The following is a 12,491-nucleotide window of genomic DNA, read 5'->3' on the forward strand; positions in this document are numbered from 1 at the left end:
TCACTAAATATTTAGTAAATGTAACTGAAATCTTATGTTCAATTCTTTAAGTAGATCAGCATTGATCAAAAGTAGAAAAGAATATTCAGTGGTTAGCTGTTGATCCAAAAACATATATGTGTATCTTATTCACAAAGATGGATGTCCCACAAAGCATCTAAAAAGCAGCATGTCTAAAACATAACTCATGGTAAATTTCAAACCTTTTTCTTAACTCTAGTATTTCTGTCGAAGGCACCAAAATTCTGAGTAATAGACTTTAACAATCTTGGCACCACTATTGAGTTTTTCTTCTCTTTAACCAAATATATCTAATCAATTGCTCTGTCTTAGCATTTATATTCTCTCTCTCTCACTCTCTCCCTCTCTCTTCCTCTCTCTGTATGTGTATCTCTGTCTCTCTCTCTCTTTCAACATCACAACTATTAATACATTATATCAAAAGTTGGAACAATAAATACATAATAATCCATAGAAATCTGGGTTATACTCTGCTACCAATGCACTCAATATCTGTGCAGGAGGGTGAGGAGAGTGGAAATGTACAGACACTACACAAAAAGACACATGAATGAAAAAAAGACTATATATTCCAAATAACTTACTGTATTTCTCCATCTATAAGATGCACATTTTTTTGAAAAATTTGGAGTCTAAAAACAGGGTGTGTCTTATACAGTGGTGTAGATGTTTTTACTTGCATTTCCTGCTTTTTTTGCACTCATTGTTTTGCATTTGTTACTGGAATATTAGGTTACATTTTGCCACATTCTGCCCAGAAATGGCTCAGAAAAGATTTTCATACAGTGTTGAATTCAAGTTAAAAGTGATCCAGTTTGCAGAAGTGAATGGAAATCATGCTGCTGAACTTAAGTTTGGTCCTCCTCCAACTGAGAAAACAATCTGAAACTGGTTACAGGAAGAAGAAGCCCTACTGAAAACACTATGCCGGACAAAGGCCATGAGAGGCAAGTCAGCAAAATGGCCTGATTTAGAGAGAGAATTGAACATATGGATTGAAGAGCAAAGGGCAAATAGAATTCCTGTGTCCATAAAGATGGTTCAGCATGAAGCAAGAAGAATTGCTGATGAAAAAGAAGTTACTGATTTCAAAGGAGGACACAATTGGTGCTTCAGGTTCATGAAATGGAATGTACTAAGCATGCGTACATGCACCAGACTTGCCCAAAAGATGCCTGAAAGCTATGAGCAGATGAATAAAACTTGAGTTCAATAATTTTATGTAATACATTTTTTTTTCAAATTTCAGGCCTCAAAATTAAGGTGTGCTTTATACATGGGAGCATCTTATACATGGGGAAATATGATATATTCCTGGACTTTAAACATTGGTGTCCTCTCTGAGGAACTGTCCATAAAATGTCCTGGATGAGCATATCTTTTGCTCCTACTGCTAAACTGAATTGATTCCACACTTTGCTTAACTAATGCCTCACTGGAAACAGCATCTAAGTAAAACTAGCTTATTTCTCTGCTTGGATGAACTTTCTTCTCAACAATTTAATATCCATCACTTCCTGCTTCAATCACAGATGATGAAACTCTCAAATCTGTCCTTTCTACCTCTCTATCTCTACCTCTCTCTGTCTCTTTCTCTGTCTTTCTCTCCCTCTCCTCTGCTTTCTCAGTTTTACTACCATATTTATATTCTACATTATAATCATTTCCAGATCACCATACCCAGATCACCATAGAAAAAGTAAATTGTCTTAGCTTTTGGGAAAAAAAGTAAAAATTTTAAAAATAAATAATAAAATGAATAAATTAAAAAATCTGGCCTCAAAACCCCAAAATATTGCATGAATATAAGTGAAAAATTATATTCCTAGAGACATAATGCCCACATTAAGGATATGGCACCCCAAGTAGAGGGAGGGACCATGTATGGTAAAGGAAGAACAACAACAAGAAGAAATAGTAGCATTCACCAGTTTGTGCTGGGATTGATAGGTTTTTTCCCCAGAGGGCAGCTACTACTTCTTTCAGGGCTCCAGAGATAACTGTCAGACTGTGTTTTTCCTACTTTAGGTCCTAAGTGCTCAATGCAGTAGTCTCCCTTGCCAGTCATTCGATAGCCTTAATGAGTTTTTAACCAATGGTATTTATTCATATAACATGGTAAAGACAGTTAATACAAAATGTTCTAAAATCCTGGTTCATTCCTTCCCACAAATGGGCACAGCATCCATGGGAGGAGTAAGCTTAAACTTAGACCATAATAGTAGTGAGGAATACTTGTAAGAAATATGTGACAAATGTTTAATTCACCACAACTGCTCTGGAAGTAACTCTTTCTGTGTAGAACCTTCATACAGAGCTCTTTGTTGTTCTTATGTTTTCTCATTCATTCTCAAAGATGACTAATGACATCATGGGCATGATATCTTGACTTGCATGTAAAGTGGATTTAAGTGAGGCAGAGCTGTGCAAAGTCATCAGGCTCACTGTCTCCTCTGAAATGAGGAACAATGCTTCTCAGGACAGTGATTATTAGCAATCCTTATAAAATCAATTTTTCTCCTATGTTTGACAGTGTCTTTTGGCAAAGATGTCCTTGGCAGGATCCTCTGACCCTTTTTTTTATGACCTATATTTTTTTAAAAGGTACATTAACCAGCTTCTGACAAACAACCCAAGTCCCACCCCCGCCTTGGAAACTTACAGTATTCATGTGAATAGTTAAGAGTTAATAGTTAAGAGCTAACCTATGTATCATTGACAATGTATGCCATTGGAATTCAGAAAAGAAAGAAAGTATAGGATTGAGAGAGAACTATGGTATTTATCTTGTTAAACTTCCTCAATGGACACTTTATAAAACCATTGCCTAGAGAGATAAATTTACTTGTCCAAGACTAGTCAATAATTTGAAGGGTTGTTGTTCTATGCCTAGTTTTTGACAAGCTACTTTCCAGATTTCCCAGCAGTTTTTGTGAAATAATGAGTACTTATTACAATAGCTGGGATCTTTGGGTTTATTTTTGCGTTACTGAATTAATTTGCTTCTATGTGTTGTGTATTTTAATCTGTTCCATTGATCAATCATTCTAAGTCTTATCCAGTACCAAATTGTTCTGATGAGTAATGCTTTGTAGGATATTTTGAAATCTCATACTGCTAGTTTCTCTTTTTTTTATTGATTCCCTTGATATTCTTGATGTTTTCTTTTTCCAGGTGAATTTTGTTATCATTTTTTGTAGATCTATAAATAAATTCTTTGTTAGCTTGATTGGAGCATCAAATAAGTAATTTAATTTGTCACTTTTATTATGCTGATTTGGCCTAACCTTGAGTAATTCATAATTCTCTAGTAGTTTAAATATGTCTTTATTTGTGTGAAGAACATTTGTAAAAGTCTTCATATAGTTCCTGTATGTGTCCTAGCAGGTAAATTCCCAAATATTTTACACTGCAGTTATTCTAAATGGAATTCCTCTTTCTATACTTTCCTGCCAGTTTTGGTTGGTAATACCATATATAGAAATGATGATAATTGTTGTGGATTTATTTTATATCCCACAGCTTTGCTAAGTTGTTAAATGTTTCAACCAGTTTATTAATTGATATTCTAGGGCTCTCTAAATATATCACATTTGCAAAAAATGATATTTCTGGGTCCTGGTTTTTTTATTCTTATTCTAACATTTCTAATTATAATATTGAATATTTGTGACAATAGACACTCTTGCTTCACCCCTGAATTATCAGAAAAGTTTCTAGTTTATCCTCATCACGGAAAATGCTTGTTCTCCATTTTTGATAGAAGCTATTTATCATTTTAAGAAAAGTTCAGTTGATCCCTATGCTTTTCCTGATTTTAACAGGAATGGGTGTTGCATTTTGTTAAAATGTTTTATTTTTCATTTGATGATGTAATCCTATTATTTGTTTTTGTTATTGATTTGTTTAATTATGCTCAAAGTTTTATAATATTTAACCAACCTTGCATTCTTATGTAAATCCAACCTAGTCAGTACATATTATTTGCGTCATATATTGCTGTAATTTCCTTGCTTTTATTTCATTTAAAATTTTTCGTTATAATATGTTAGGGAAATTGGCCTGTACCTTTCTTTCTCTGTTTTTGCTCACCCTAGTTTAGGTATCAAAACTAAGTTTGTTTTTTAAAAGGAATTTGGTAGGACTCCTCCTTTATTTTTTCAAGCAGTTTATTTGTTATTAGAATTAACTGGGTTTTTTTTTAATATTTGTTAGAAATTTCTTATAAATACATCTGGTCCCAATTTTTTACTTAGGGAGCTGATTCATTTATTTATGGAAAGTAATTTGTGATGGCAGACATACATTTTTAAATGTGTTAGCCACTACCATCCCTTCCTGGCACAACAAACCATGCAGTATAGTGAAAATCAATTTTTGTTACTGGCATTGTCGGTTTTATTTTGATGTCATCAGGGAATCTCAGAACTCAAAGTGATCTCAGAATTCACTTAATCCAAAATTTAACTTAGCAGAAATCCGTTCTATAGCATCCCCACCAAGTGGATATCCAGTTTCTCCCAAACGACTATAGGTGATAGAGAACTTATCACCTCTTGGGGCTGCTCATTTCAGTTTTAGACAGCTCTTGTCTTGAAAAAGGATTTTTAAGATATATATACATATATATATATATATATATATATATATATATATATTTGACTAAAATATGTATCTCAGCCATTCCTATACAGTGTTCTAAGTGTTGCCTTCTTGGGACCTACCAAAGTACAGTTAATTGGCTCCTCTTCAAAAGATCTCAGCTATTACTTTACAGCAGCTTTCTCAACTACCTTCATGTTTTCACCATCCTTAGAATTAGATTGCAGAAACTTACATTGTAGTTAAGTGTTACAGTTAATCAACTTTTCACTATCCCAACATTTCCAACAATAAGCCTAGGAAAAAATGTATAGTTGTATTTCACAGTACCTGTATTATAAATCTGTATAGCAATAACTATGAAAGATCAAAGCCTACATGACCAAAAATTTTAATTTGTTCACACAATGCTAGTGTTTGATCTGATTAATATGTTAGTTATATGAAATTGACATTTGTATAAAACTTTAATATTTGCACAGTGTTTTACATCTAGATCTTTTTCCCCCATGAGATAGTTATTATATACATTGTTAGTCTGTTTTATCAGAGGTCTTTAGAAAGATTAAATGCTTTGATGGTTTTTAAACGGCTAGCAAGTTACACAGACATGATTTGAACCCTAGTCTTACAGCCTCAACATCCAACACTTCAGTCACTATATCATTGGCTCAGATGTAAAATATTTTCTAGGTATTACATTTTCCATTCCTGGTGATTCTATTCTATTGATTCTACTCTATAAACAGAACAATAGGAAGGTGCTTTCTCAGTATGAATGAAGAAGGATTCAGGAAGTTTAGGGCTCTAACTTTGAGTATGACTGACATCTTCAAAACAATGAGAAAACAGAGCTGTAGAAAATAATAACTTTCTTTTGCAGTAATAGATGTTTCATCCCCTCCCCCCCTACCACAGAATCACCATCCACATCAGAATAGAGGCCTTGTAAGAACTGCTGTGACCAACCAACATGTCAGTACATGCAGGCAGAAAAACCTATTCTGAAATGGCTTTCAAGATCAATTCCTACCCAGATCTTGAAGAAAATGTTCCTTAAAGTGAGAAAAGTGAAGACTTTTTATTCAGAAGGGAATTTAATATTTGATATACTTGAAAATATGGTTGGTTTTCTTCTTTCATGTCTATATTTTTCTCTAAGTTTTATATTTAGGACATTTATTCAAACACAAAGGGAATTTTTTTCCAATTTTTATTACCAAAAAGTTTGAAAGAAAAACACTATAGAAAGGAAACTTTAAATTATACTATTTGTGTTAAAATCCAGGGTTAGTCATATCATTTAAATTCAAGTCTCTAGTAACCCTATGCCATGTGCTAGACATTGTTAGTATCTGAGGAAATAGACAAAAATGAAAAACTCCCTGCCCTCTAGAAGCTTATATCCTCATGGGAGAAACAACTGGAACCTAGAGAAGTGAATGGAAAATAGTACAAAGTAATCTTTTGGTGGTAATGGAAGCACTAATAATTAGGAAGACCAACAAAGACCTTCAAAACAGGCCAAGTTATTTAGTTGAGCTGCAAATGGAGTTATGGATGACAAAAGGCCAAAGTTAAAGAATTCAAAGGACAGAGAAAAACTAAAGCAAAGCCCAAGAAGAAAGGATAGGAAATGCCATGAACTGATGAGAGAAAGTAATCCAATTTGTCTGGAATATAAAGTATCAGAAGAACAATAATGTGAAACAAGTCTGGAAAGCTAGGTTGGACCCAGATTATAAAAGTTATTAAATGATGAACCTCAGAGTACTGATTTGTTTTGATCAAGAGAAAAGCAGTTAAGAACTGTTGACACCTGTATAACTGTAACCCAAGACACTTCACCCTTAAGAACCTATACAGATATTCCTAAACAAGCTAGAGTGGTGCTAATGATTGGTTTTAATTGTGGAAACTTAAAATTTTCCCAATCCTTAACTTAAAAGAAGTGTTTTTAAAGGCTATTTTACTAATTTGCTAATCATTGAGATATTAGCAAACATACTCAGGTCTGTATAGACTCCCTGAGCTTTAAAAGGTCCAAGTTTGAGTTGGCTAATTAATGCAAAGTATTTTGAGTACCTCGGTTAAAGGTCTTTCTATAAAGCCTTTTGTTGCTCCAATTAATCACCTGCATCCACATAATTGTGAAGTACAGTACTTAACTATCTTTTGTGGTATAACTTCAACCCTTAGGCAAGCTGAACAGATTGCAAGCAATAGGAATATCATTACAAGAGGGGGACAAAGAGGCATAGAACAACTACCTTGACTTACCCCTTAGTAAGAAATTTTGGGCCAGAAAACTCAGAAATTTCTGCCTCTGATATGTCATCCAAAACACCTACAAGTTTACTAAACTTCATTTTGAACATGAGAAAAAATTCATTTGAAGAACCAGTAATATCCAATAAGATCTTGCTCAATCCCTCAAACTTTCTTCATCTCACTGTACAAAATGAAAATGTTTGCATGACTGCCATCCTCTGTTTTGGGTTTCTCCATTTGTACAATTTTCCAAGGGAAACTTTTATGAGGATTTCTCTTTTTCTATTCTTTTGGCTGAAGCTACAGTTCTCAATTTCAAATGTATTAATACTATGAAGCCTTGCAATTATATTCACTATTTCTCTTAGTAGGTTAACATGTCAATAGACATATTATGACTAGTTGGATCATCTCTGTCTTTCTCCTGTGATTATTTTTGCCCCTGCTATCTTTTTCAAATAGATATTTTCAAAGAACTCTTAAGTTACTCCCTCTTCTCTCAGTAAATTAAGCAATATCATTTCCATCTACAACATAATGATCATATTTCTTAATATTATGAGTCATTATATTTGACTTTTCACTGGGAATAAAATCCATTTTGATTTGGGTGAAATGCTTTTTTTCTGAGTAGAAAACATTTAAAGCAGACTCATTCATTCATCTCTCTCACCTATCTCCTTGCCATGGATATCACAGAATAAAATTTAGTAGAAAAAGTATAAGCCTGGAAGTCAAAAGACATAAGGAAGTCACTTATGTCATTGGGCCTCAGTTTCTGTATATATGTCTGCCACGTAGTAGATATTAATGGATTCCACTTGATTGACTGATCTATAAAATGGAATATATTATTGTAAAACTTAAGGATTGTTCTAGTCAATCATGCCCCAAGATTCTTTGTAATACAGTAATCTGTGATATAGTAGTCAACAATATTCCAAAGCATGTCAGTACATGATAAACATCCCTCTTTGTAAACAGACTAATATAAAAAAGAATGTATTCTTTTCACTTGTTTCAAGGACAACTACAAAGCAATTCAGACAATGGGAATGATAAATAAATCAAGTGTTTGGGAGTATATAACCCAAAACATCCTGGAACTTCCCATAATAATGCATAGGATCAAAAGTACAAACAAGCAGTTTTGAGGAGTTGGTCTGTCTTTACATAAGAAATGGGATTCAGGGTAACTGTATGACCACCATTCAACAACAAAGTACCCTCACATCATGCCTTAGGAAGAAGGGCTTCAAGAAACTTGTACCTACAACCTCTCTCCAAAAATAAACTACTCTAATGAATTTCAGTGAGTCTTCAGGTAAATGCAATCCCAAATAAAATAATATATGTATATGCTTTGTTATCCAAGGATATCCTGGGCCATGTCATGATCTCTCTGCCATCTGCTAGTCCAAATTCTTTTCTTGTCTACAACTTAACCAATCATACAATCTTTCTGTTTTCTCAGAAGTCCTTTGGCAAGCAACAGGGCAACGATTAAAATAGGAAGAATTGACTAAGTTTCCACAAATTGTTATTGTGGTGGGTAAACTGGGAATATGCCTCAGGGAGCCAAATTTAGGGAACACTGGGTTAAAGGGCGTTGACAGGATTTGTTGTCCTATAGCAGAATGAAGAAAGAGAGAAAGAGAGAGAGAGGGAGAGAGAGAGAGAGAGAAAGAGAGAGAGAGAGAGACAGACAGAGAGAGACAGAGACAGAGACTGAGACAGAGATGGAGAGACAGAGTCAGAGAGAGAGAGCTTACCATAAAGTTAACAAAAGTAATTTAAAAAAAAAATAGGAAGGTACCAAATGGAGGGTTGGGATGAGCTCCTATCCTTCCCTAGACTATTCTGGGCCTCAATCAGTTGAGGATACACTCCCCATACTCTCTGGGAGATTGTTTCTGTACTTGTCCCAGGTACAAAAATGCATAGTTTTAGCTTTTTTTGTTGAATATGTAGAAAATATGATTCTTATTCATGTATGAATTAGATTAGATAGCCTGGAGGACTTTTTCCAATCTGTTATTCTGAAAAGGAGAAGTATAAGGGCTATAATGTAGAAACTAGAAACAAAAGTGATAAATAAATGAGTTTTTACTAATATACTGGAAAATGAATACCTGATAATTCCAATGTCAGTAGATAGATATCGTATATGAATTTCTTCCCCTGGCCCAGACCTATGATGTTATCTGTGCAGAGAACTTCCATTATGAAAGTCTTTTCTTCAATTTAAATCAGCAACTCATCTGTAAATAATAGTCTTAGTTCTCTGGAAAACCAAAGCCTAAGCAATTTGCCCATGTTCACACAATTAGCAAGTCTGAGATAGGAATTGAATTCATGATTTCCTGATTCCAAATACAACTCTCCACCACACCAGACTTCTTCATGTACAATAAGTTCAACAACAATTATGATATTTTACAGTTTACAACTCACTTTCCTTTATGCTATCTCTTTAACATACTAAGTAAACATTTATATGAAGTATTTTATCTTCAAAACCTAAAGAAACTCAGATTCTCCAAAGGCAAATAACTTTAATAACTTCTATTTAATAATTAATGCTAGCATTTATGTAAGACTTTAAGATTTTGAAACATTTTACAAAGATGATGTCATTCCATCTTTACAACAACCCTGGGAGGTAGATATTGTTATTATCCCCGTTTTATAGATGATACAACAGAGGCAGACTTAAAGATGAAGTGATACTTCCTAGGGTAATAGAGCTAGGAAATATGTGAGCAAGAATTTGAACTCAAATCTTCCTGACTTTAGGTCCATAGTGCCAGTGAGCTGCAACTTGCACATTACAAAGCCAGTAATTCTTACAGATGAGACTCAAACCAAAATCTCTTTATTCACATTTCTGTATTATGCACTACTGAATAGTTTCTTTCATTTTATTTCTTTTGAAGCTTTTCAATTTCCTACAACTAACACTAGCTAGTTTTTCACAAACTAATAGAGACTTTGACACATCAGAACAGATCTACCAAGAAAATATCAAATACGTTAGCATTTGTTTCAGCCAATATATTTCTCTTCATTTCATCATCATTTTCATTCCTACAGATTTTTTTATTTCAGAATTAATCTCTCTCTTTTCAGATATTCTTTTATTAATTACTCTGACCTCTTCATTTCTCTGCAAAACCTACTAATTTCCATTAAATTTATCTGTATATGTGTCTTTTCTCACAGTGGACTAAAAGTCCATTGAGGGCTGAGATGCCTTTATTTTTCATCTTTATATTCCAAAGAATTGGCACAGTGCCTTCTATGCAATAGATATCTAATGAATGTTTGGTGAATCGAATTGCCTAAGATACCTAATAAGCATATGCATTTGGTACCTATGGAACTTCAATATAAGCATGTTTACTATATTATTGGTCAGTGACTAACCAGTTATTTTTAAATAAGTAGGTCCCTTTCATATAACTTTGGTAATTATGGTTTCTAAAAATGATAGCTGTCTCAGCACCTTTATTCAGATTTGGGAGAGTTAAAAGCCACTAGTAGACTGAGTGGGGCAAATTTCCAAGCCAGGAGAGTCTGCAGGGTTGACAGGACAGATCTGTAGGCTGGGAGAGCACCCAGCACATGGAACTACACCAGACCACATCAAAGCAGGAGCAGCTGAAGAGCTCAGCCAGCCATTCAGGCTGGGAGAATGCTGGGTGCACAAAACTGGTGGCAATCCCCAGGCCTCCCAGCCCAGGACAAGAGTCTTTCAGAGATATGGGAGACAGTAGCACAGTGCCTGCTGCTGTGAGAGCAACTACTCAAAAGACTTACAGCCCCCAGTCTAAATGTTTGAAACTTGCCTTCTTGACCTTCCAGGAGCCATGATGACCAGGTAAAAATGGCTCTCATCCCTCCCTTCCTCACTCAGATAACATTCCCTTGGGAGAAACCCTGAAATAGAGGAGCCAGAAGTGGGGCTTCAGTACCCAAACAATGGGAGTTCCTGAGCCCTGGGGGGTGGAGCCCACAAGGGTCAACACCAAGAACCCAGAGGTGTCTTCACACAGCCAGGGGAAGTGGCAAACACCAGTGCAGACAAGGGCTGAGACCACTCATGCTTTAGCACAGTCCAAGGAGAGGAGGAAACTTCCAGCAGCCAAACCACCCCTCTGCCATGCCTCACAAAACCAGAGGCCATAGCACACAAAGCCAGTAACCAGGGCACCAGTCCCCAACAGAAGAACCGTAGGATAGATCCCCCTGGGGCCAGAAGCAGAGGTCCACTTTGAAAGGCAGGAAAAAGACAAATAACATAAAGAAGCAATCCAGAAAGCCAAGGACTATTGATTCTTTTTATGGAGACAGGGAAGATCAAAATACCAATTCAGAAGAGGACAGCATTGACACTATACCCACATCTGAAACCTCAAAAGGGAATGTCAACTAGTTTCCAGCCCCAAAAGCATTCCTTGAAGAACTCAAGGAAGATTTTAAAACCAAATTGGAGAGGTAAAAGAAAAAATGGAAAACAAAATTGCTGGTGAGATCAGATCTTTAAAAAGCACAATTTGCTAAATGGTTAAGGAGGATCAAAATCTAATTGAAAAGAATGATGCTCTCAAAAGGAAAATTAGCCAAATGGAAAAGGACGATCAGAAGCTAAATGAAGAAAACAATTTGTTAAAAATTAGAATTGGGCAAGTAGAAGCTAATGACTCAGTGAGGCATCAAGAATCAGTCAAACAAGATCTAAAGAATGAAAAAAATAGAAGAAAAGGTGAAATATCTGATTGGAAAAACAACTGACCTGGAAAATAGATGCAGAAGAGATAATCTAAAAAGTATTGGTCTACTGGAATGTCATGATGAAAAAAGAAATCCTGGACATTATCTTCCAAAAAATCATTAAAGATTACTGCTCTGAGGTCCTAGAACCAAAAGGTAAAATAGTCATCAAAGAATCCACCAATCACTCCCTGAAAGAAATCTCCAATTGAAAACTCCAAGGAATATTGTAGTCAATTTCCAGAATTATCAGGTCAAGGAGAAAATAATGTAAGCAGCTAGAAAGAAACAATTCAAATACTTTGGAACTACAGTCAGAATCATGCAGGATCTTGTTGCTTCTACATTAAAAGACAGGAGGAATTGGAATATAATTTTCCAAAAGGCAGAAGAGGTTGGACTATAACCAAGGGTCAACTACCCAGAAAAATGGAGCATAATTTTTCAGGCAAGAAGGTAGACATTCAATGAAATAAGGGAATTCCAGATCTTCCTGATAAAAAGGCCAGAGTTCAATGGAAAATTTGATCTTCAAATAGGGGAAGTTTTATATCTCTTAATGCTTACATGAATGAAATAGAGAAAAAGGACATCAATGAATTGGGCAGGCAAATGAAAAAGCTAGAAAAAGAAAACTAAGTTCATGATTTAGGAATAAGGGCTGATACTATAAGCAATTTGGGAGAGCAAGGAATAGTTTACCTGTCTGATTTATGGGAAAGGAAAGAATTTATGACCCACCAAGAGGTAGCAAGTGTTACAAAATGCAAAATGGATAATTTTGATTATGTTAAATTGAAAAGTTTTTTTTGTAAACAAAGCCA

Source organism: Trichosurus vulpecula, chromosome 1 (assembly GCF_011100635.1).
Source record: "Trichosurus vulpecula isolate mTriVul1 chromosome 1, mTriVul1.pri, whole genome shotgun sequence".
Taxonomy (NCBI): Eukaryota; Metazoa; Chordata; class Mammalia; order Diprotodontia; family Phalangeridae; genus Trichosurus; species Trichosurus vulpecula.